Genomic DNA, 26,064 nt, shown 5'->3' with positions numbered 1-26,064 from the left:
GCCACTGGGCGGGTGGGGGAGGGGTGGCAGCTTGGGCAGCCAAGGGTCCCCGTCTCCTACAAACCTGCACACCTGGGGAAGGCAGCAGCTCTGGGGTCTGCAGGGGGGCACCTCATGGTTCCCAACTCTCCTAGAAGCAAAAAGGGATTCAAAGAGGCCCACTTGATCACCTGTCAGGCTGCATAGCAGTGAGGCTTCCTCCTTTAGTAGGTTCTTGAAATTGTATATCTATATACAAATAGGTAAATATACATATACAATATACAGGGTGGCTGCAGGTTTGCTACAGCAAGGCAGTGGGTGAAGGTGACGGGTGTGCAGTTGTGGACTCTGGAACCCCCCAAGGGGCTCCCCTGCTGGATGCAGAGCTGGAGGCTTTGGGCGGCTGACCAAGACAAAAGGGAAGAGGGACGAGACAGAAGGCAGGGCCGCAAGGATGCAAGGCCTTGTCTACTAAGTCCTGCTGTCCCATGTAGGCCATCACCCCTGACCTATCTGAGCCTCAGTTTCTCTGAAAGGAAAATGGGTCATCAAGAGACAAATACACAAGAGGAAAGGAGAAATCATGAGGGCAAAATGTCCAGGGTGAATGGAGGGAAGGAAAAAGTTACGGAGATCAAGTAGAACCACAGACAGGAGAGAGCCTTTGGCGAGACAGGGGCAGAGAGGTAAAAGAGAGGGGAAGTGATGGGAAGCCAAGAAGAATTGGGTGGCAAGGAGGAGGAAGCTGAGAGTGGAATGGTGGAGACCTGGGGGAGGTAGAATCAGGAACCAGGGCTGAAATGCAGAAGAAACAGCTTACTGGACCAGTCAGGGTTGGCTGGGTGGACCTGGGACGTGCAAGGTGTTTTCTCGTTCCAGTCAGAGGCAGGAGACAGGGAGTGAAGGGTGCCAGCTAAGGCAGGACAGGAGGAGGACAGAAAGCCCAAAGTGTCCTTCTCCTGTCCCCTCATCCTCTCTCCCTCCAGCCCTCCCAAAAGCCTTGCCCCAGAAACAAGGGAATGGAACCCAGGAAGGTGAAGTAGACGGATGGGGTCTGGGCATCCTTTCCAGAGAGAAATGATAGCTTAACAGCGATCAGCTGAATGGCCAGGAAACACCCCCATAATGGTGGAGGGCTGAGCATCCAGTACTGTAGCCTAGGGGAAGGGGACAGGCTTGAGGTCTTCCCAGACTCTTCAGACTCTAGCCGAGGTCTCCTGTCCATGGAAGCTCAGGTGTGAGGGAGACTCAGAAATGGCTCCCAGGTGGAGGAGATCGGGCTGCCTCCTCTGGGGAGGTGCTTGAAGCCTTGTGGGTACAGCACAGAATAGCCAGGAGAGGGGGGTGCCAAGGCATGCCCCCCTCCACAAGAGCCCCCGTGAGGCTGCTCCCAAAACCCTAGCAGGAGCACCTCCACTTTTCCTTCCTCCAACCCCAGGGGGTGGGGGAACTCCCTTTGGACCCAGAGAAGCCCTCACATAGTCCTCCTGCTGGCCAGCTCTGCTATCTCAGGGCCCAGTGCCCTGGGAGAAGATGAAGGCCATCACTGCAGATGAAAACCAGAATCAGACATCTGGGGAAGAAGTGTGATCCCAAGGAGGGAAATAAATGGCTCCCAACATTGCTCAGTGCTCCCCTACTAAGCAGGAGATGGATGTAGGATTTCTCTTCAGGCAGGGCTCTGGAGCATTTAACTGTGGTGTTGCTGTTGGATCATGTTCACACATGTAGAGAGCCAGCAGAAAAGGATTTTGTGGGGAAGGTCCATTAAAACCTTTCTAGGTAAATCAGAGTTCAACAGACCCAAATTCCAGGCATCCTGGCATCCTGGCCAGGACACCACACCACTCACTTCCCTTTGCATTTCCCTATTGTCACTCTCGTCTGATATTTGTTCAGGAATTCACCCATCTGTAAGCTCATTGCTTTATCAAATATTTGTTGAGCTTTGCTGGGCAGAGGGGATACAAAAATGAATGAGACAAAGTTCCTGCATTCAAGTACCTTCCTGGGCAGTGAGAAAGGGCAGACTGACATGCTAAGAATGAAGAGAGAAATATAGGATGCAGGCGGATGGCTCAGGTAGACATACCCTTTAGTCCCTGCTCTCATGGGTAAATACAGCTACTGGGAGGAAGTTAACATCAAAAAATCCTCCAGGGGAGTCAATGATAATATTTGTTGCCTCTCACCAGGCAGATAGAAAGTTGGAAACCAGAAAGTTCTTTGCCTACTTGGGAATTTATAGTTTAAAACCAAAACATACTCACACCTATTAATCGGGGTCCTTCCCTTGAGCAGCACCGATGTCGGGGAAAAGAAAACTACCTGGCAAGTTAGGATACAGCAGGAACGGTCTCCAAGACAGCCATTGAAAATGCCCCCAAATGCTGGAGACCTCAGGTTTGAAGGGGTTCTGATGGCCATATGGACTTATAAGGGACATGGTTCAGAGGTTTCCTCAGACCAGCACAGGACTTGGGGAGGGGGAGCAGGGAAGCCCCCAGGATCCAGATTTTTGGGATGTCAGTGCTACAAGGGCTGGGTTTGTGGCTGGAAGCTGCATCCTTGGTGTCCCCATTTGAAGGGCAGAGGCCCAGGGGCAGGTCCCAAGAAGATGGGGACAGCCCAGATGATGGTCAGTGGAGTCTTGGCTGGCGGGGGAGGCGGTTCCTGGAGGGGGCCATGAAGAGGTGGAGTGACACTGGAGTATCACCAAGGTGGTGCTTCCTTGCCACCAGAAAGCCAGGCCTGTGGAGGAGAAAGGAGGAAGATGACTCAGCTGGAGTGACAGCCTCCCTGCTCCCTGCTGCCCCTGTATTGGGCTATCACTGCTGGGGAGTGCATCCAAACAGAGGGCTATTTGATCAGTCTTAAATACCCACAGGACTCCCAACTCAGGAGAGACAGATGGGCAGAAACAGAAAAGTAAATGCTGAGATTATATCTGAAGAAAGAGAGAGAGCATAGCAAGAGCAGAGAAAAGAGTCAGGATGAAAAACCTCATTGTGTCAAGAAAAGAAGGAAGGAGAGGAGAGGAAGAACACAGTGTCCCTTAGGAAACCAGAGTCAGAGTGAGGTCAGGACAAGGCTAACAGCGCAGGAAGAGGTGACTGGCTGGACCTCGCCCAAAGAGGATTGAGCCTGAAGGCTTCAGGGATGTGGTCTGTGCTTCCTCCCTCTGCCCCTAACTCTGGGGACATGCCTCTCTTGGGGATAGAATGCAGATGAAGAGAAACAGAAGTGGCCAAGTCAAGAAGCCATGGGCTGAGTGTGCCCCAGGTGCCCACTTCCCTTGGGGCAAAGCTCATCCCTAGTTTACTAGGAGTGCCTGACAACTGGCCCCTGTTCTGGGCCAGTCCCAAGCCCGTACAGGCAACAGGGCATGTGTTTTTGAGCCTCCCTCCCACCTTCCAGCCCTATCCAGGTGTCTCTGGGAAGGGTTCTTGGAGCCTCCCCCTACTGTCAAAGGAGGCCCTCCAGCAGCTGCCCTGCCTGACCGGGCACAGCTGACTCTGAGGAGTCGATGCTTGCAGCCCCATACCTTTTTTCTTTCAAAAAGATCTGCATCTTAACTACAGTCTGTTTCCCACTGAGAGGAACGTGGCTGCATAGTTGATGTCAAGGAGAGAAAGGACTGTTTGGGGCTGAGGGGTGGGGACATGGGTCCTGGATCCCCCTCACCCTTCCCTGGGACTCAGACAGCCCTGGGAAGTTCAGTTATGAGGAGGACGCAAGGGACCCTAGCTCAGCCCCCGGCAGGCGGGCTGGGAAAGGAGTGGCCCTTCGTCTGGGGAGGGACTGGGCTGCTCTGTGCCCAGAAACTACATGGATAAGCAGTTGCGTGATATGCACCCGAAGCCAGTCCCCAGGAAGCCCTGCCATTGAGAGTCAGTGCCACCACACGGCCCTCTCTGCACCCCTAGACCCCACAGATAGGGAGGAGGGCTGGTCCTGCACCCAGAGGACCCCTCAACTGGAGTGAGGCTCCCCAGCTCCTCTTGCCCAGAGAGCTCTGCCTATGAAAGGGCCCTCCAAAGAGACCAGAGCTGAGAGATGGTCCAAGCTCCCCTGCGGCAGTTGTGGCTGTAAAAAGAGGGGTCTCAGGATGAGATCTGGGGTGCCTGAAAAATGGTCAAATCCCAGTGCTGGGATTACAGTTCAAGAGGCAAGCAGCAGCAGCCTGCTCCACGAGGTTAGGCTGAGGGCTGCTCTTCAGCTTGGCTCCCAAGGTGGTTTGCTCTGGATCAGCTGCTTTGAGTATTTGACCCGTGAGTGACCTGCCACTTTCAGGTCATCTTGGACGCCAAGCCAAAGTCTCACAGAAGTTGCCACTCATGACTTGCCTGAGTACACGGCACCGAAACAAACAATGCTGGCCTGCTTTCTTTTCCTTTCTCATTCCACCACTCTCCACAGTCATGTCTCCATTCACTCATGTATTGTTCACTGAACAGCTATTAACTTGGCCTTGATACGAGACATAAAATAGTGAGTGGCACATAGTCCCTAACTTCAAGTTGCTCACTGCATCCTGGGGAAAGATACGGTCCTCATGAGGAGGGGGGTATTGTTGATGCTTGCTGGGGCCTTCCTTAGACTTCAGATATCGTAGGCTATCTCTTCAATTGTTCCTCATAGGGAACTAAAATAACTTTAGATTGTAAAGACAGCTAAAATGTCACTAGAAAACAACTTCAATTAGAAAATATTTTAGGGGTGGCAAGGAGTGAGTGCGCCTCTGCCCATCAAGGTCTCATGGTCTTAAAGGAGACGCTACTTTGGGTGACTAAAGTCCCATTGTCTGCCTTTATGCCGTACTGGCATTTTAAGGACCAGGAGAAATCTTTGGGGCTACATGTCCAATGTGGAGAGTGCCCTGAAATTCTGGACACTCCATCTCTTAAGGGTTCTGAGGGTGTCATACGGGCTTATCAGGAACAAGCGTCAGATGCTTCCCGCGACCAGCACAGGACTAGGGGAGGGGGAGCAGGGAAGCCCCCAAGATCCAGGTTTTGGGGAGGTCAGTGCTATAGGGGATGGGCTTGTGTCTGGAAGCTGCCTCCTTTTGTGTTCCCAATTGAACGGCAGAGGGTGGGGGGCTGCTCTTAAGAAGATGAGACAGCCCAGATGATGGCCAAATGGAGTCTCAGGGGCTCCTGAAGGGGGCCAAGAGGAGTTGGGGTGAGGCTATGGTATCATTCAAGGGTATCATTCACATGTTGCTTCCTTGTGATTAGAAAGCCAGGTTTGAGGTATGATTAAATGGTAAATTTTGTAATGCGTGTGTTTCATTGCAATTTTTTAGACATGGCATGGGGAGGAGAGAAGGTGTCCTCCCTTCAGCTTTGAGGATGGATAAGAGTGACGTGGCCAGAACCCTCTCTGCTGTCACTCTTTGTGGAGCCCCAACACATTCTTTACAAAGAAGGAATGCCAAAGGAGGGCATTTTCATCTGACTCAAATGCCTAGAGACCTCGGGACCCTGGAGAGACAGAGACAGAGGTTATGAGGTTACATTTGTGAACTGAGACAGAGGGAGATAAAGCCTCCTGAGAAAGAGAGAGAACAAAAACAGTGGTGGGGAAGATATGATCAGAGACAAAATTAGAGACAGTAAAGATGGAAACAAGGCACCCAGAGGGGCAGAGAGCCACAGCCACAGGGGGAGAAGAGAGAAGTACAGAGACCAAAATACGAAATCATTGGGCATAGTGAGCCTTCTGCTGGCTGTCTTCCAGGGGAAGAGTCAAATTCCTCTGAATTTCATGGTTTGAAGAGACAGAAATTGAGTCATTAGAGATTTTCAGTGGAGGAAGGACAAGGGATAGGCAGGTCTCTCCTGGGACAGAACCACTAATATGGTCGAGGACTCAGAGATGTAAGTCACTTGCTTTATCTACAATGGCTCATCTCCTTGGCTACCAATTGTCTTGCTACCTTCTGGCCAGGTGTAGGGCCCAAATTAACTAAGAAGACTGAAGAGAAGAGAGGAAGAAGCGCGAGAGCAGAGGCCTGGCTGGGCATGACGAGTTCTCGGCCTTTAGAGACCCAATTCCTGCTGCTGCCCTCATTAGCTGCCCCTTGACAGCCAGGGACCCACAGCCCTGCCCTGCAGGCTCTGGACAGCTTTGGTCACAGCTCACCTCCAGCCTGGATGGGCCTGGTGGACTGTTCTGTGCTTGTTTGGGAAGTCCCCCTCCTTCTACCCTTTAGTCCTTCCTCCTCTTATCTGGTCTCTCCTTTCCAAAGAGCCTTAAACTTTCTCAAAAGCAGAAAGCCAACGGCATGTGGATGAGTTTCTTCCCCAAAGAAACTTTAAGCTTAGTAGTGAACATTTCTTAACAAAATGAAAAAGATGCAGGGTCAGGGGCTGGCTACTTTTCAGAAAGTGGGTAGTTAGTCATGGTCAGCTGATTTTCTGACTTCCGCGAAAGCACAACCCAGAATGTTTCTCACTTTATCCCCTTCCAAAGCCCAGGCAGCCTCGAGAAACCTTCTAAGCGGGTCCCAGGCAGAACTCTCTTAGAAGGAGAACATCCTAAAATGCTAAGACTGCAAATGGGAATTCAGAGAAGCAGAAGACTTCTCAGGAATGTCCAAATCACAATAATTAAATAAGCAAGATACCCTAACCTATAGTCTAGGGCCCAGGACTAGTCTGGTTCTGACAGGCTTTTCCTTCATCGGTGGCCTTTGACTCCAGCTGACTTCGAGAGACTTATTCCTCTAGGATAGCCCACACATCCCATTGATGAATCTGCTAAGTCAGAGAAGGATCTGCGTCCTTGCCCTGTGAGAACCTTCTGCCTACAGTAAGCTCCCAGTCTGAAGGGGGCATACAATCAAGTGTGTAATCCTGTGGTCCCATGTTAAATGCAATATAATGTCCCCTATGCCCTGATGCCTAGGAGAGAACCCTAGAGTCATCAAGGCAGCCATAGTAAAAGACTGCAAGGCCTGGCAATCTCTTTAATGGAAATGCCTTTGGAGATATTTGACCTGTCCTCAGAGTAGCACATGGCAATGAAACAGGCTCTCACTCCCCGGGGGTGCAGAGGTTTCCAAGATTGTGGTCTTGGGTGACTGAAATACAGTGCTTGGGTCAGGAACTCTGCTATTTCCAGGTGGAGAGTAGAAAACCAAGAGAAGGGAAGTGATGGGTCAGGAATTTGTCCCTCACGGACCATCCCTTTCCTGTCTGTGGAGGCTTCCAGGAAGGAAGGAAGGTGGCAGTGAGAACACCAGCAAGGAAGGAAGGCGGCAATGAGAACAATCTGGCTAATGAGGTTAAACTCAAACAACAGATCTGGTGAAGGAGGTTCCTTTGCCCTCCCTGGAACGTCCATAGGCCTTTCTTTCTTCATGATACCTATCTTGTCATGCTGTAGACAATTAAAATTTTTAACGTAGACCAACACAGACGCATCCTGCATCCTGCTCTTGAAGGATATGCAGAATGTCCTGCAGCAAGGCAAAGTATGGAAAGCAAGAGCAGAGAAGAGCAGCAGAGTCCTGAAGAAAACAGACATGGAGTGCAGGGGAGGTTAGGGGAAGGGACAGGACAGGAGGGGAAGGAAGGGGAGGGAAAGGGAATAGAAGGGGGATGTGGGGTCTGGGGAGTCAGAGCTGGGTCAAGGGCATGGGGATCCAGGAACCTTTGTCCAGGAATGCATACCTTGATCCAGTCTTGCTCTGGAAAGAGAACTGTGATGGAAACGAAAGACCATGATGGTCAGAGGCACTTGGAAACAGATCACTGTCTGACTTGCCTGTTCCCTCTTCTGATCTTCAGCATAAGTTTCTGAGGGAGAGGAACTCCATGTAGAATGAGCTTCGATAAGGCTGCCTAAGAGGAGAGGAAAGGAAAAGAGGGCGTTTTGCCAAAGGGAGGGGCTGGGACTTGCTCCCAGTTAGCCCTCTGACAGCTTGCACTTTGGAATGTGTGTAGGTTGGAGGCAAGGGGGTGGGGCAGAGAGAGGGCTGTGGTTAGGGGAGAGGCTAGTGGTTAAAGGAATTCAAGTCCTTGTGAGGCCAGCTACTAGGCTTCCATCCTCCAGGCTGTTCCCTTGTGGTCTTCATCCCTATCTGGTTCTAAGCCAAGCCATATCCCAGATTCGGCATTGAAGGGAATTTGGATTGACCCAAGCCCACAAACTCTCCCTTCAAAATAGGCACTCCCAAAACTAAAGGGGCCCTGTTGTCCCCAGGAAGAACAATAACAATCGGGGCCAAACTTTGAGTTTTTTTCACTCCTGGAAGGGATGTATATCCATACAGGAAGGAGGGTGAACTGCCTGCCCCAAGGTAGGAGGAAGAATGGCTTTCTAACAAAAGCTTGAGCATAACCTCATTTTTATGCTATAGGAAATTATCAAATGACCTATTATTAAAGATTCTTTTAGAAAGACAAGGCAAAATTTGGCTGTTAAGAATGCCTTGCCTAGCACATTGGGAGGCCAAGGTGGGCGGATTGCTTGAGCTCAAGAGTTCAGTACCAGACTGGGCAACATGGTGAAACCCTGTCTCTACTAAAATATGAAAAAAAAAAAATATATATATATATATATATATATATACACACACACACATAAATATATACACATATACACATATATATACATATACACACATATATACATATATACATATATATATAGAGAGAGAGTTGGGCGTGGTGGCGTGCGCCTATAGTCCCAGCTACTCGGGAGGCTGAGGCAGGGGAATTGCTTAAACCTGGGAGGTGGGGGTTGCAGTGAGCTGAGATTGCGCCACTGCACTCCAGCCTGGGTGACAGAGTGAGACCATCTCCAAAAACAATAAGAGTGCCTTGCTCTGGTGGTCTGAACCAGTCATCACCCTTTTTATCTCATTATTCCCTTTCCTTGGGATTACTCCCCATCTTCCTGTTTCTTGGCTTTGATCACTCCCAATTCATTCCCAGACGACTCATTTGGACTGATTCTTGTGTCAGGAGACTTTACTCATGCTGAGCCCTGAGTTCCCTGGGAAACCCACATCTCTTTACTAATAGGACTTTGTGTTGCAAATGAGAATGCCTGTTTTGAAATGAGCATTTGCGGACTCTGTTCTTTTTCACAAGCATTTTTTTAATCTATAAATTTAATATGTATCTTTTATTTTTTTCATTAAGGGCTCAAAGGACTTGTCTTGATCTGTAGTTTTGGCTACACCTGCTTGGGAAAGTGTAGTCTGGGAATTCCTGCCGCCACTAACTCACTGATTTCCACTTGCCTGAGATCTATTAGGATTCCTCCATTGCAGATGTTCTGACACACTGAAGCTATGCCTTACCTGACAAGCTAATACCCAATTCCTTCTAGAACTCATGGATTTATATTTCTGTTCTCTCCCCACTCTTGTCCAGACCTTTACATCCTGGATTCTTTACCATTTCTGCCCCCAGGACTCTTGGATATTGCATTGTCACTCATATCCATAAAACACCTTAGGAACTGGACATTAATATGTTAATGTTATTCAAAACACATCCATGGAAGCTCAAGTGCAAGGCATATACTCTAATAAGTCTTGGGGATTCAAAAATGAATGAGAAACCATGTCTTTTCCTCTAAAAAGCAATCTTGTAAAATCGCGTCCAGAAGCTTCCAAGACATTAGAGGTGACGTTGAGTTTGTAAGCTAACATAGGGAGTCAATTTCTTGGATGGCAAATGGAAAAAATCCTTGAAGCCTCTAGTCTGTGAATGGCTGGGGTTGGGCTTAAGAAGTTCCTGGGAAGAAGCTTGCTGACAGAGTAGATACTCCCTGGACTGAGTCAGCCTTTCTGGATGTGATTCTAATAATGGGGTCCACAGTTGGAGAGGGAAACCCCATTATCAGAGTTCCCAGCTAGAATAAGACAGACAGCCAGTGGGGCGAGTGTCAGAAGGTTTGTTTTCATGTCTGTTAACCAAATGGTGGCTACTGGAAAAGTGAAAAAAGAGTGATCAAGGAAAAGGCAAGGCCAGAACGGACCTGAGGAATGAAACACCACCTCCAGGGCACAAGGTCCCCCAGCCTGGAAGCTGCTTGCTGATGTCCAACTCCACCCCTGCCTTCTAACCCTGCCGTAGCCATCCCAGTGTCCTGTTCTTCCTATGAAAGAAAAAGTCAAATGGATGAGCCACAATGTCCCTACTAGGGAAAGAGAATCTGCAAGGTAGGGAGAGAGATAGCTATATAGAAAGATACAAAGAAATACATAAAAAGAACAAGGCATAGAAATAAAATAACAAAGAGTGACAGCAGCAGAAAAATAACAAAAGAACTGGTTGCTTCTCCTAGGAGAAAATCCAGAGTGCAGAGCAGTGATGAGGGGATTGGAGGCAAGCAACAGATAGAGAATGCCAGCAGAAAGCAGAAACAGAGGTGTCCATGTCACAGACCTGGAGGGATTCAGAGAGGGCAAAGGGCAGAAGCAGGACTTTAGCCATAATATTCTGTCCCAGTGAGCCCACCGTCTGTCCCTAGCATGCTCATGCTTCTCCCTACACATTCACAGCTCCTGCACAAAGACAAAACCATAGAGGAAAGCACTCAGAAAGGAGCAGGATGAGGGAATGCAAAGAAAAGGCAAATGAGGGAAGCGTTGAAAGGTAAGAGAGAAGGGGTTCTGGCCTTTGGGGTGGAGGCCAGAAAGATACCCAAAAGGCTGAAATGTGCCCCACAATCATCACAAACCCCACCTCCAGGCAGGCTCCTGGTACACAAGGAAGCAAAGGAGTAAAAAATATGGTCGGATGAATTGCTTGGGGCCACTGAAATATCCCCAGAAAATTTCTCTCTTCAGCTTTTGAAATAAGTTATTCTAACTCAGAGCTGAAGACTCTTAAAATTCTTTTGGGTACTATCCAAAGTTTAGGTCCCCATCATTGCCCCTTGCCCTACTTAAGGAAGGAGGAGGTGTCTGGTATCCACTAGACACCATCCAGTAAAGTGCTCTTGAACTCAGGAACTTGTCTCATCTTAGTACAGTGAGGGAGTGAGGTGCTTGCTTCATTTGCAATCACTGGCCTTTGGCCTGGTGTGAGGTCCTCATCCTGTGCTCTGGAGCGGAGAGCCAAGCCTCTGTGCTCATCCCAACAGAACCTCTTCCAGTGGCAGCAGGGAGGGAGGGGAGACAGTTGAAGTTAGAAGATGCTTTGCTGTATTCACCAAGTCTTCAAAACAAGAGCACTGAAGTACTGGGGACTGTTTCTCCTTGACTTTTTAGCCTTGATACAATGGCCACAAAGAAGAGCTCTTCACAATCGAAGCTTGTTATGTTTGCTTTGCCATCATCCACCATAAAGTCTGGAATACAACCTTCTTCCCTTTTCAGTAAACATCTACTGAGTAAATCACACGAAGGTATCTGCTTTCTCAGGAATTTTACTAAACTACGGTTTGATGGTAAACTCAACTTCAGAGGGCTTCAACTGTAGCTTGAACCAGGTTTCTTCATGAGAAGATATGGGTGAGAGAGAGGGGAACCACAAAAAACCTGCATCATAATTCAGGTCAAAGCCCTAGGACCAATTGTAAAAGCTAGGCCCAGATTTTCCTTCAGCTGGGACCTGGAATTGGTCTTGATCTGTTTATTGTAGGAGACACGTTCCATTGTAGGTCCCAGAGCAGTGCAGGCACAGAGTTGTAGAAAACCCACAGCAGTCTCAGACTTTTAGAGAAACTGCTCCAGCTTTAGGGTTCATGTCCTAAAAAAAAAAACAAAAAGAAAAAACACCAGTCCCAGTGCTCATCTACTTGTTTCTCTCCTTTGTCTTCAGATTTTCTTATCCTTCCTTCATGCTTTAGTTGGCTTTCTGCTGACTTACTTAATAGATACATGAAAACACTTGAGAACTCTTTATCTAAATTCATTGATGAAAATCACTTTACTTGGCAAATATTTATTGAGCTTTATCTTATATTGAACTCCTAGTAGTGTTGAGAACTCAAATTCAATTGAGAATTTGTTTTCCCCCACTGAGAATGTCACTGTTGAGAAGGGAAGGGCGGACTGTGGGAAAGGAGGCTGGAGTCAGTCAGGGAGCAGAGTGTACTTTAAGGAGTCATCCTATGGGAATTTGCAAATCACAGTGGGGTTCGAGAAGGTCACAGTGGGTAACTTCTTTCTATTCCCAGTTGGAGAATAAAGAGCCAGATGGTCAGGATGATGAACAGGGAACTCCCCTTTAGATGTCATTCTTCTCATGGCAAGTGATGGCAGTGGTAGAGGCAGAGGCTGGGGCATCTGAGAAAGTGGGAAAATGAGATTTCCACATGGTTTTCGAAGGAGGGTGATCCTGGTTGAACCAGTTGCCTCTAGGGTGGCAAAACGGTGCCCTGTCCCTTGCCTTCTATTCTCACATTGCCCTGTTGACAAAAATGGCCAAACTCCATAAAATAGTTGAAGAGATTTATTCTGAACCAAATAGGAGTAACCATGGCCCATGACACAGCCCTCAGGAGGTCCTAAGAACATGTGACCAAGGTGGTCAGGGTACAGCTGGGTTTTATATATTTTTAAGGAGGCATGAGACATCAATCAAATACATTTAAGAAATACATTGGTTTGGTTCAGAAAGTTGGGACAACTCAAAGCAGGGGCTTCTAGGCTATAGGTAAATTTAAATATTTTCTGGTTGACAATTGGTTGAGTTTATCTGAAGACCTGGGATCAATGGAAAGGAATGTTCAGGTTAAGGTAAAGGATCGTGGAGACCAAGTTTTATTGTGCAGAGGAATCTTGCAGGTAGCAGACTTCAGAGATAGAGAGCAGATTGTAAAATGTTTTTTTATCAGACCTAAAAGGGTGCCTGGCTCTTAGTTGATTATCTCCTGGATCTTGAAAGAAAGGAAGGAAAACAAAGGGGAAAGGGGATTTTCTATAGAATGTGGATTTTTTCCCACAAGAGACTTTGCAGGGCAATTTCAAGGTATAGCAAGAAAATATATTTTGGGGTAAAATACTTTGATTTTCTTCCTTGTTACACCAGAGTCAAATTGGAAAGTAAGTCATGATATACAGGGTCAAATAAAACCCATCTGATGAGATTTATGGCTTATAGGGCATGACTCCTCAGACCCCTTAGGATAGGAATTTGGGCAAGGTAAAAAAAAAAATGAGAGCTTTGTCTTCAGTCCCTTTGGCCATTCAGGCTCCAATCATCCCTTTCTGTCTAAAAATTATATTAGATGAATAAAATAAGAGGCAAGCAGACAAACTAGGAAGAAGGAAATGGGGGAGACAGAGAAGTCATTTTTTTTCAGATGTCTAGAAAGACAATGTAAAGGTATGATGACCATAAAAAGAGAGCAACACAGAAAAAGAAAACTAAAGATGCAGCAGGAAAAAAAGCAATGCAGGGAAATGTGATTTGATGGCAGAGGCCCAAAAAGGGAGGCTCCCGGACAGATGGAGGAAGAAGTACAGACATGAAGGTGGTGGTAGTGTCGGCCATGCCAGGCCACTCTCTTCCCCTGAAGGCAGTGCCTGGGGCAGCTTTATTCCTTGGTTCCTAGAAAGGGACATGAAATGTGATTTGACAGAGAAGGTACATCCAGAGAACATATAGGGGGCAGATGAGGAAGCTGTCACAAGAGCATGAAGGATCTGAAGGTCCAAAGTATGCCCACCACTTCCTCACTTCACCTGAACCCCAACCTATTTCTGTACCTTCACCCCAGCGGTAGATGAATCATGGGCCTGACCCAACTGAGCTGAAGGGAATAAAGAGAAGAAAGAAAGGTGATATGCTGGGGGCTCAGACTGTGGCATGCTGTGTCCGAGCCTCCACTTCCCTTCCTTATCACAGTCTAATTTGATTTCATTAACACTGCCCCTTATCTGGGGGCAGCATTTGGGAAGCTGACAACCAGAAACTCATCCTTTCCTCTTAGGTGTGGTTGCTGGGAGGGGTTGGGGTGGGGGAAGTAACAGAAAGCATCAAGAATATGCCTGTTGGATCAGGGTTCATGCCCTTGTTAACACACTCAAGACTATTAAACAAATGTAAGAATCCCTCCCTGTCACCAAGATAAAGCTCAAGCTCTTTATATACATGTCATGCATAACAAGATATATAAAAAGGTTTCTTGTTTTGTTTTCATTGTGGTTTAACAAGCCAAGAAAGAAAAATAGATGGAAAATTTCTCCTATCTTTTAAAGTAAGGAACTTGACTTAGAAAGGAGGCAGCCATTAATACCAATTTTGTGAACCTTAGTTCAGCACTGATATGAATGGTCTAAAAATGTTGGAAGTCTGGAAAAGAAAAAAGACTTTTCTGGAGAAATGTCTTGAAGTGGGGGAGCATTTTTGGTATTCCTTGCTGGGAGAGAGGAGTGTGTCCCCCATGAACTCACACTGAAGAATGGCCACAAAGAATGCTGGTGGATCTGTCCCTTGAATTTTGCTGGGCACGATGCCTTGATATCTGACCCCAGGGGAAGAAGTGGAGGCTCAGGCTGAGGCTGCCAGGCAGAGAAAGACTTGGTTTCCATGGGGGCTGGCCGTGCCTCTATGGAAAGGGAGTAGAGCCGGTGTGATTTGCTATGTGGCACTGACCAGACCTGCCACTCAAGGGGAAGCCCTGTCCAGGAGCCGTTTTTAAATCCCATCCAGGAGAGTTTCTAGGAAGCAAGTGTTGCGGGTAGGGAGGGAGGAGTGTTTGACTGTAAAAGAAGAGGCAATTGCTGACCTTGGGATGTGATTTACCCACGGCTGGGAGGGTGCAGTTAGACGTGGTCAGGGCACCAATCTGAGGTATACTTAGCGCCCTGGTAAGGGTCAGCCCTGAGCATGTACCACAGCCAGATCAGGGGCAAACTAATCCACTTCCCCATTCCTCAATGCTGGGGTCCACAGTAAGGCCAGCAGGGATGAGGAGAAAGAAGCAAAGCTCAAAACTGCAAACCACACCCTCATCTCCCACTGTGAGTACCCGCCTTAGCCACTACTCAAGAGAGGGAAAACGCTCTAAATGAAGTTCACAGTGTTGACTCTTGCACAGGACTTGGTATTCTAGTTACTGAAATAGATCTGTCTTATGACTAAACTGACTCCAGGACTCGTTATTACCTGAAAGTTTCTGGAAAAAGTCTGGAACTGGCCCAGAATTTCACCCAAAGGAGGGAAGGCAAGAAATTGCATCACAGGGAAGATTTTACCTCCTCAGTTCTTCTTGGAGACTCGGTGGGGGGCATTTGTGTCTTGTAAGTGGTCAGTGGAAATTTCCTTTATCACTTGCCCTGGGCTTTAGTCTCACAGCAGCATGTGTTAAGGAAACACTTGGAGTTTTCTGAAAGGCTACTTTTTTCTCTGTGTTGACCTAGCCACGTATTTATGGCTCTGCTAAAATAGACATCTTGCCACCGTTCTTCTCACTCCTTTGGAATGAGATCCTCTGGAATGCGCCCTAGGCTTGACTTTCTTCTGAAAGTCTTCCGGAATTTCCCCTGGGCCAGGAGAGACTCACTCCAAAGACTCCCCTGTGGCACCCCTGATTATCTCTGTGGTTGGGAACTCATCACTTCCTTGTCTTTGGTTTCTCCCAAAACGCTGTAAATTCCTTGAGAGCAGGGACTCTACCTATGCACTCATCCATTCCCAGGGGTTAGAAAACACGGCTTATTGTAGATGCTCAGTTAATGTTTGTTGAATCAATGCATGAAGGCCCCAGGGGGAGATGGCTTCAGGGTGGCTGGGCCCCAGGAGATGGCTTTAGGGAAGCTACACCCTGGGGGTCTAGGATCCTGGCTTCCAGTGCCCATCACCAGTGAACTGTGCCTATTATAGACATTAGAACAGTAGTGTTCACTGTGATCAAAGACCAGAGTGTGTATAGTCTCTGAAACATTTGGCAAGAGGAACAGAAAAAAGAGGGTGCCCTCAAATAAGTAAGTGATGATAAATTTTGCTTATGCCAAAAGGGATGGGAACTCAGAGGCAGATTTTATTTTTTTTAAAAAGGGAAGAAAAAAGAAGTAAATAATGTTGCATCACTTGAATCTGTGTATTTTTGTGGAGTAAGAATTTTAACTGCTAAACCTGCTATACTTGCAATGTCTTTAGTGAGTGGTTGTACTCAGAGTTTTTCTAAAAATGTCTTTTCAGCTCTGCTGAAGAGACTTAATACAAATTAAAGCTCTGTTGGCCTCAGGGATCTCAGAAATCCTCTGTGACTACTTACTAAGTCAGGACCATGGAGGGGGATCCAGTAAGCAGGAAATCACGTCAGAGACAAGCTATGAAAATTTGGGCGAGGACCTGACATAGAACTAAAAGATGCCTTTCGTAGGTGCGTTAAAAAAAATTAACTCATTTGTAAACATTCATTGAAGCAATAATGTAGTAAGTTCAGGAAAAATTTCTAGTAAGCAAAACATGGCTCATGGGCAACATTTGGAGGAAACAACGATGATTATGGTCATTATTAGACATCCAAACGGCAAGACAATGGCTAAACTTAGTACAAACCCAAGTCCCCGAGGGCAGTAGTAACAACAGAATGCCTCCAATGAGTGTTTCAATAGGCTTTGCAAAATACTGAGTGTCATCGTATGTATGTGAGGCCCTTAATAAATATCCTTTAGTGGTAGGGGAAATGGGCCAGAAATGTTCAGCAGCATTAAGAAGAGTATTCGTTCATTTTGAGATGACTTCTCAAAGCTGCAAACTAGCCAGTTGTGAGCTTGCATTTGAGTGCATGTGATCCTGCTCTTTTGGTGAAAAATTGTAGCCCTGTTTTGTTAAATTGCAGTCTCCAGGGTTTCGGTTCCTACTATGAACCTAGAGAACAGGCCAGAAGCATGTTGCACAAGGCTTCCATTTTCACTGTCCAGTGACTGGTATCCAAATTCCCAGATTTTCGCAGTAAACTTCACTCAGTCTTGTTATAATTGTTATCTGTAAACATTTTTATTCAGAATGTTCTTAAATGAACTCAGGGAAAGCTGTGCATTAAATAGACATTTAACAGATGGTCAAGAGAGTAGTATTCTGAAATTTGGTAAAACTGCACTAATGATATTTATATACTACACTGGTGAAAACAAAACAAACCAAATTAAAATCCAATATTCGTATATTTTAAATTATCATTACTGTCCATAAAACTATTTGAAATAATAATTTCTTGTTAGTTTTAAAAATCAAAAAATATTATTTTATATAAATCCTCCAAATCCCAAATCTTCAAAATCCAACAGGTTATATATTGAAAAGAGTTACAATTTCTTTAAGTTATTAAGAAATTGAGATATCTCATGAATAATATAATTTAAAAATCTATTGGCTAGTAAGTACTGGCAAAGTGAATATTTAACCAATCTTCTGAAAAAAATTAAATAATACAAGCACTTAAGAGTCTAAGATTCTAAGACAATGAATCATTTTGAATTGGCCAAATGCATCATAATTTTTCCAGAAGCTTGTTCAAGTTTTATTTCCCATTCTTAGAAAAATACAGAAGATAAAGCTGGGTATAGTGGCACATACTTGAAGTCCCAGCTGTTTGGGAGGCTGAGGCAGGAGGATCGCTTGAGTGTGTGAGTTCAAGGCTGCAGTGAGGTATGATGGTGATACTGTACTCCAGCCTGAGCAACAGAGCAAGACAGGAATCTCAAAAACAAACAAACAAAAAAGATTAGACTTTATGGGATGACACAAAGAAAATCATCATCCCATCTTCAATTAATGTTGAACACTGTCTTAAATAGTGCAGAATGAATGAATTTTATGGGAGGCAGTGTTTCCTAGTTTGAAAGTCTGATTATTTTCTGTCCTAAAGGAACATGTTAGAGGGGGTCTCCAGAGTTGCTGAAACCCTTACTCCATATATTGCAAGAAAACTCCTCGAGTGTAGATTCTGTGTCTGATGAGTATCTCTCTGCAGCACACAGCCAAGGGCCTGGACCATAGAAAATATCCAGAACTGAGGACTTCTCCTGCCAAGCCCAGGGAGTCTGAATGTGAGTCCAAGGCTGGCAGCTTTGCATGACTTCAACCATCACACATATATTGTGAGAGAGAAAATGAGGCTTTGTGTCTCTTATGCCTCTGATTTTTAGAAACGGGTCTGGGCAGTGTCAAAGAGTAAAACAGCCTTTGCGCCTCTTAACCACAGGTGTTTGCCTTGGCCTCAATTAACACTGCACTGAATCACGCAACTGAGAGTTTGCAGTCACTGGGCTAGACTCCCAGAGACCGCACTCAGGCTGTCCTCAGGCCGCGTGAAAGCCTAGAGATATCTTGGTCAGCAGCTTCGCTGGGACCCCAAACTCGAGAAGGGGAATCAAGCAAGGCACTTTGGCATCACCAGTGTGAAGAATCTCTAGCAGGGGAGGCAACAGAGGTAGCAACATTGTGGCCACGGTTGTGTAGAGTGCATTGAATCCAGCACACTGGCACATACATGCTTAAACCACACACTTGTGTGCGTGTCCCTGCACCAGGGGCAAAGCTCATCCCTAGTTTATGAGTAGTGCCTGACAACTGGCCCCTGTCCTGGGCCAGTCCCAAGCCCGTACGGGCAACAGGGCACGTGTTTTTGAGCCTCTCTCCCACCTTTCAGCCCTCTCCAGGTGTCTTTGGGAAGGATTCTTGGAGCTTCCCCCTGTCGAACTCGTCTAGGATCTCCATGGGCGAGGGCGGCTGGCGGCTGGCGAGCCTGGGCGGCCTGAGAGCGGAGCAGGCTCTGGGTGGGGCTCCCGAGGGTCTTGGCCCGCTGACCGCCACCCACCCTGAGGCCGGAGGGGGGCGGGGGTCACCAAAGGCGGCGGGCCCGTCGTGCGGGGCTGCACGGATGCACCCTCTCTCCCCTATTTTTTTTCATTGGCCGGTTATTTGCATATTTCAATAATCTTTGCAGACATTCCATTGACAGCAGTATGTCAATCATACAGGTAGATCAATGAAGACCTAGGTCAACAATAGATGTCCATATAAACGTCTGAAATAGCAAAAGTTGCTGCTTATAATGTTTGCATTCATGTTGTGGTAGAAAGTCCATTAACCAGAATAATTTTTCAGAAAACTTCCATATATTAAATTGGATGGATTATTTAAGGAGTGCTAAACGTTTTTTAAAATAATAGAATACAATAATATGTATCTATATAACCACAGCTTGGGAGAGTCTTTTCCATGCATGAAGCAAATGAAGAAATCTTAAAGAAAAATCTTGGTTAATTCTATCCCACAAAACTGCTAAAAGTTATAAAAGCTTAATTTATGGTGAGAAAAATACCAAAAATATTAAATTTATATTTTCTGTTCTATTGAAGCAATTAGAACAAATGCAATTTTAAAATATTTTAACCAATTTATAAGAGTATAAACTCTTGAACTGATTAAGAATGGATCATAAAATAAATTTACATTCATGATATAGTTTTAGAGTGAGAATGTAAAATGAGATATTGAAGGCATGTTTTCTAATAATGAACCTCAATGAGGCTTCAGAGAGTGAAATAATATCCTTTGGATTAATGTTTAATCGAAACTAATATTTACTGCTCTAGTGCATTCAAGAGAGCCTGTTACTAGGTTTTTGAATGTATGATTGTGTTTCAGAACCAATTTAAAATAACTAGATGAGTGACTTTAGAGAAAATGACAATAAGGTTGTATAGAAATAGATATTTCTTTGGAGGTTTTACTTTAGAAAATTTGAAAAAGTAATTTTTATTCTGCCACAGTTGTGTGTTCCTCTCTGCATATAAAATGGTATTTCCTCACTTATAAACCCCAAACTCTTCTACAGTGAAGGTAATACACGTTTAGAAGGAACACTGGGATGTGCTTAAAATACTCCCTTGAGATGCTGGTTGCTTTACAGAGGGCAGTTCTCTGCCTCGTTGAATGGTGGATTCACTGGTTGGAGTGCGTGTTTTCTTTTTTGATAGACACAAAACCCACATACTTTGAAAATCTTCTGTGTTAAATGTTCTGTTCAAATAAGAGACTTATCCCAGAAACAAGAGGGTCCTGGCCACAGCCATTCATTACATAAAAAGGAAAAGAAAGTAGACATTTTAGGTACCTTTATCCTTGCTTCCTAATTGGCCGCCTAGGCTTGCCAGGTACGGCAGAAAGATAATCAGACTTTCTTTTTACAGGATATTAAAGATGAGAAAGGCCTTGGAGATGATCAAATCCAATCCCTTTATTTTCTAAAGAAACTGTGGCTCAGAATAATTGACCTGACAGATAGAAACTGATGGAAAATTTTAGTTCTGTTACTTACTTGCTGTGAGACCATTTTGAAAATAGACATCATATCCTGTTTTAATTACCCTAGACTTCAGAAATAAGCATTCCAAGATAAACCTATCTGTATCTGGGGGAATAAAAAATCCTTTTCAAAATAATGCAAGTGCTGGCATTAAGCTAGTCAAAGATAAAGACTGTTATTACCAACAAATATTTATTGCATGCCTTCTGTCTGCTGCTGAATTAGGCAGCATGGGCTAGAAAAATATTTTGAAGCCAGTCAAGTGGTAATTTCTATAACCTCCTAGCTCTAAAATGTAATTTGGGGTGTTACTCAACCTCTCTGGACCTCAGTTTCCTCCTCTGTAATATATGAATGAAGTATATTTTTAGAATTATTGTAAGGATAGAAAGAGACAATCTATGGAAAACAACCTACCATAAAGGACACTCAATGGATACTAGTTCTCTTCTGTGGCTAAGAGTTAACAAACAAAAATATGCCTCTTCCTCTACAGGCACATTTGGCACTGTCTTTGGGTCAACTTTCTCTGTTCTGCTGGGATATCTGATAGAGTTGGGATGTCAGCTGTTACTAGGTAACATTGTTTATAATGAAAGTGACCCCTAACTGGGGAATTGTATCCAACTAAAAGGAGGTACAAAGGAATGAGGTGTATCCCATACTGGTGACTCGTATAATGGGAGATACATGGCCTTTTCAGGGACCCTGGAGGCTAAACTAGGAAGTGTTCCAGAAAATATTGGTTCCTAGTTGGAATGTGGAGCTCCTGTACTTGTCTGGGCTAGTTTTCTTTCCTCACACCTAAGGAGAGCTTCAAAGGCATAGCCCTTAACCAGAGATGTTGACTTCTGTAAGGATCCTTCTTACTAAAAAGAAAAGGCTGACGCTGTTCTGTTGGCGTGCTGTGTGTTTCGTGGCTGATATCCTTTCAAGAGCCAGGCCTAGTCCATAGCAGTCATGCAAGTCTATTTTCTTGAGCCCAAAAAGACCCCAGGTTGGGCACTGCATTTTCCTAAAGACACTAAAGGGGATGCAAAGAAGAATAAGACTTGGAATGCAGCTAATGGTTTCTAATCTATTGGTGAAATGGTGGCATGCACATGATTTAACTATATGACAAGCCAGAGAGTGGTATTTGAGAAATAAAACAAACTAAAAAAGGTCATAGGAACAGAAATAGGAAAGAAATGGCTTTTGGCTTAAGGAAATAGATAATTTGTCTTTCAGGGATAGCATTCAAGCCTAGGTAGGAATGGCACAGTTACAAGGCAGAGCATTTCATGTAGAGGTTGCACTGGGCAGAGTCAAGGCCAATGGACAGAAACTGGGGGAGATTGAGTTTGGGGAGGAGTCATGATAGATGGGTGGCAGAGCATGGAGGACCAAGATGACCATTTTATTATGTAAATAATAAGAAACTGTTAGTCTCTAAACAGTGGCATACAATTACCCAGAGAGAAAGAAGATACCAATAAATCATGACAGGAGAAAAGTAATGGAAGTTTCCTTTTTTCCCCCCACCCTGATATGGAGTTTTGCTCTTATGCCCAGGCTGGAGTGAAGTGGCGCAGTCTGGTCTCACTGCAACCTCTGCCTCCCATGTTCAAGCAATTCTCCTGCCTCAGCCTCTGGAGTAGCTAGGATTACAGGCATCCACCAACACACCCGGCTAATTTTTTGTATTTTTAGTAGAGACTGGGTTTCGCCATGTTGACCAGGCTGGTTTCAAACTCTTGACCTCAGGCAATCCACCTGCCTCGGCCTCCCAAAGTGCTAGACTTACAGGCATGAACCACCGCTTCCAGCCAGAAGCTTCTTAATAAGGTAGGAGAAAGACCTCCTGCTGGTATAAGAGGGTCAAATATGGCTTGAAGAAAGCAGAATACTGAGACCAGCAAGAATAGGTATTGAACTAGCCAACTGGCTATAAATAAAAGAGATCAAGTGGAAGTGTGATGTTATAAAGTTGCAGTGAAACCCATGGTCTCAGTCACAATGCTTTCTAAAAGCAGTTGCTTTTAAAAGCATTTTTAACCTGTAAATACACTGTATATCACCACTCATTCATATATAATATGTTTCCCAGATGAGTAACAAAAATTGTTATATATAACAAATATTTCCCCAAAGAGCTTTCAGCCCCACTTCATGTAATGTAGCCTACATTCTATTGGCATTTTGTGAATGCATCTTCCAACCCAGTAAATTAATTTTAAAACCTGGGTGTTAAATTCTATCTGAAAATCGGCGTTCTGCAGTAATGGTTACCAGCTGCAAGTGGAGAAAGCAGAAGTCAGATTTACTCAGAACCAAGGAGTGACATGGTAGTCACTGGAAAGTCAAAGAAGGAAGCAACTGTGGGGTGTCAGTAAGAACACAATTGAAGCATCTGATGGTGGGCAGGGAGGCAAATAAAGTAAGAAGTAGGCCTAAGAATTAAGCGGCACTAAAACATGAATAAGAAATTTATATTTGGAGTTATGGAAATCTTGGTTCAAATCCCAACTCTCTCCAGCTCTGAGCTGGACAAGATTAAGTTGTTGTGAAGATGCAATGAGATCGTTTTAAAGAGCTTAGAGCAGTCCCTGGCAAATAGGAAACGTTCATTCATTTAATGCTAGCTGCTTGATGGTGGTAATAAGAGTAGGCTCAGTTGACAGAAGACAATAGGAAAAGTAACACATAAAGATGTCACCAGAAGACAAAGCTCTGGATTTAAGATTTGGAAGTTGGAAAAACTCTTGGAAGCTTAGCAAAATTGTATATAACCAGGCCCATATGAAATGGAGTGCTGTTGCAAGTTACTGTGCTGAGGAAGTTGAGGCTCTAAGACGAAAATGTTGGCAAATGGCTTGGATTTGGAATAATGAAGAAGAGAGGCCAAGAGCCAATCCTAAAGTAATGACAGGAAGTTGGTGGGTGTCCCAGAGAGAGGTCACTTCTGGTAAGGAGCATAGGGAGAGAATGGAGGCAGAGGAGTCCTGTAAACTAAAATCCAGTGATTTGGGAATAAAATGAGCCTCCCAGTTTGTTTGAATAAAGTACTTGAATCCAAACCAACATTTTCTTGCTCCCAATGCATATATCAGGATAAAACATTTTGACACATCGTAAAATGCATATAATTCATAGATACAATACTTTACACAAGAATGTAACACATCATATTGTTCAGATACTCATATGCCTAGTGCTAGGCATTCAAAAATATTTGTTGAATAAATGAAAACTCCCAGCTCTGCCACTTACTTAATTAACCACAAAAAAAATTGTGTCGTCAGTAAAATGGATATGGTGATACGCACCTCGTGGAGTGAGATAATATACATGAAGTACCCAGAACATATTAAGCATTTGATAAATAATAGCTGTTATTGTTGTTTTAAGTATGTGTCAAACATAGTTGTAAATGCTTTATAAGAATTTAAAATTTATACCACAGAAAACATTTTCTATGTCCTGTGAGAAATATGTATGTTTTGTATTTTAAAGAGAAAAATGTGTTTAAATAACCAGTCAAGTGTCTGATACACATCATCTTGACTGTATATTAGATTAATTCATCTATAATTAATATGTTAGTCATTTCCAAGACCAATGTAGTTGTCTACCACTTCCTAGCACACCTGGGCTGCACAAATATGTGGGTCTGATATAATGTCAGAAATGCAGGAAGCTATATGAGATTCCAGCCCTCTATTTTTCCAAGTATAAAAGAACTTATGAATCAAGAGCCGAATAAAAAACATAGTACTCTTTCTGATAATCTGTCAACAAGTTTGCAACCATGTCAGGCATGTTATGTGATTACGAATTGCTCAATGCTATTATGAAAAGTATTTTCAACAAGTGAAACTTCTGGAGTTCTCTGCAGTTCTGGGATCAAACCTCAGTGCCTTGTCCTAACGTCCCATTAGGACAGAAGTGCCCTTCCTGAGAGTGTGGCAGCATAATGACATTCTAGCACCTGGACCGATTACACTGCTCTCCCTGAAGTAGTGGATTCTTTCATCAGCAGGAGAGAGAAGGGTGAATTGTATAAAGTGGAGCCTGACAGTGTGTATTTTATTCTTTAAAATAAAAAAATTAGGAACATAAAAATCTGTTTTCCTTTATCTCTTCTTTTCAGAATGGGGCAATGGTATCACCAGGGTTTGGAAACTCAGAACTAGATCAAATCTCAACTCTTATCTTTTCATGGCTGATGCTGAGAATGTTTGGCTTTAGGGACTTGCATTTTATCTTCTGTCAAATAGGGAGAGTACTACCTTTTCAGCTAAAATTAAAGTAATACGAACACATTTGAAAATATTAGGGATGATCAACTATTAATTTCCCCTCTTCTCTTTCATTCTACTCTGGTTTTTTTTAGAAAAGCAGAAGTTGAAACAGTGTTACTAGCTAAGTCCACAGCAGGATAAACTGATGATGTAAATTTTGTGGGCTCAGAAAACTGAGCCCACAAAATTTGGCAAGGATGCTACATTTCACCTTTTTGTAGCAAATCTTAGTCAAGATTAATAAGACAAATAGATGATCATGCACAGTTTAATCTCATAAAACTCAGATGTTGACATTTTCAAATTGTTATCATGAAACTCAGGAGAACCATAAATACGATCACAATAATGACTTCACTTGGGATGTTCAGGTGGAAACAAAACACTGTTGAGGGCACAACAGGTGATCCAAAGACTTCTAGAATGGTCATGACCTAAGATTCCTGCAGATTGAGGCACACTGTGTAATATGATTGTATTTACCATAGAACTGGATGAGTGCTAAGTTGTAAGGTCAGGTTGTGCCTTTGTTAATCAGAAACACTACATTGCCATCCCCATTTCCATGCTTTGTGTGTTTCTTTTTTTTTTTTTTTTTTTTTTTTTGAGACGGAGTCTCGCTCTGTCGCCCAGGCTGGAGTGCAGTGGCGCGATCTCGGCTCACTGCAAGCTCCGCCTCCCGGGTTCACGCCATTCTCCTGCCTCAGCCTCCCGAGTAGCTGGGACTACAGGCGCCCGCTACCACGCCCGGCTAATTTTTTGTATTGTTAGTAGAGACGGGGTCTCACCGTGTTAGCCAGGATGGTCTCGATCTCCTGACCTCGTGATCCGCCCGCCTCGGCCTCCCAAAGTGCTGGGATTACAGGCGTGAGCCACCGCGCCCGGCCTGCTTTGTGTGTTTCTAAATACAAGGGTCAGGTTTACATATGTTAGTCCCAAACAAGGTGAAAACATAATTAGCAGCAAAATAGAAAATTTTAATAAAACCCACAAAACATAAGAGAGCCAATGATTCTTAACAAATAAGAAATGGTTTGCTGGAAATCTCTTGTTATTCCTTAAGTACAGGAATATGCAAGCTAATAATGAAATTTCTTCTTTTGATGAAAACTGTAAAGGTTTACATTTCATATTGGAGATCACTGAATTGATATGGTTAACTCTTCTTTTTTTTTTTTTTTTTTTTGAGACGGAGTCTCGCTCTGTCACCCAGGCTGGAATGCAGTGGCAAGCTCCGCCTCCCCAGTTCACACCATTCTCCTGCCTCAGCCTCCTGAGTAGCTGGGACTACAGGCACCCGCCACCACGCCAGGCTAATTGTTTGTATTTTTTAGTAGAGACGGGGTTTCACCGTGTTAGCCAGAATGGTCTCTATCTCCTGACCTCGTGATCCGCCTGCCTCAGCCTCCCAAAGTGCTGGGATTACAGGCGTGAGGCACCACGCCCGGACGACTCTTCTTTTTACGTAGATAATAGATCTAAAGTTTTTGAAATCCTGTATAAACAAGCTTCCTTTTACCAGGCAGTAGCTATAATTTTCTTCCCTTTATTGCAATATCAA

General features: G+C 44.6%; 2 long non-coding RNA genes across 3 annotated transcripts in view; both read left to right on the top strand.

The window, feature by feature from the left end:
• The window catches only part of LOC107968435 (uncharacterized), a 65,060-nt gene that overhangs the window by 7,236 nt on the left and 31,760 nt on the right, over window positions 1-26,064 (top strand). The gene's annotated exons all lie outside the window — the stretch shown is intronic.
• Window positions 32-24,324, top strand: LOC107968434 (uncharacterized). The gene is made up of 4 exons (XR_001709621.4): window positions 32-206; window positions 2,284-2,385; window positions 10,508-10,601; window positions 11,219-24,324. It is a non-coding gene; the product is annotated as an uncharacterized LOC107968434 (long non-coding RNA).

Source organism: Pan troglodytes, chromosome 16 (genome assembly GCF_028858775.2).
Source record: "Pan troglodytes isolate AG18354 chromosome 16, NHGRI_mPanTro3-v2.0_pri, whole genome shotgun sequence".
Classification (NCBI taxonomy): Eukaryota; Metazoa; Chordata; class Mammalia; order Primates; family Hominidae; genus Pan; species Pan troglodytes.
Note: the sequence above shows the minus strand (reverse complement) of the source record. Positions and strands in the feature narration are given on the sequence as shown.